Raw genomic sequence first — 450 nt, forward strand, 5'->3', positions numbered from 1 at the left:
CCGAGTGACACCAGCACCGGGGAACCATGCAACTGGTGACACGGCCACTGAGTGACACCGGCACCAGGTGACACCAGCAACAGGGAACCACGTAAGTGGGTGACAACAGCACCGAGTGGCATGGCCACCAAGTGACACCGGCAACCACGCCACCGGGTGACACCGCCACCGGGTGACACCGCCACCGGGTGACACCGCCAATGGGGAACCACGCCACCGGGTGCCACGGCCACCAGCTAACGCCACCACCCAGTGCCACGGCCTGGTGACACCGCCGCCCGCCCGCGCCGCGCTCACCGCGGGTGTTGTTGCTGTTGGTGTAGGTGAAGACGCTGTCCCGCGTCGTGTCCTCGTCCTCGTGCCGCCGGCGCGCGGCGAACGCCGCCTCCCAGCCCGCCGCCATGGTGCTGCCGCCGCCGGGGCGCCGGGGCCGCTCTTATCCCCCCCCCC

This window comes from Oxyura jamaicensis, unplaced genomic scaffold (genome assembly GCF_011077185.1).
Source record: "Oxyura jamaicensis isolate SHBP4307 breed ruddy duck unplaced genomic scaffold, BPBGC_Ojam_1.0 oxyUn_random_OJ68641, whole genome shotgun sequence".
Classification (NCBI taxonomy): Eukaryota; Metazoa; Chordata; class Aves; order Anseriformes; family Anatidae; genus Oxyura; species Oxyura jamaicensis.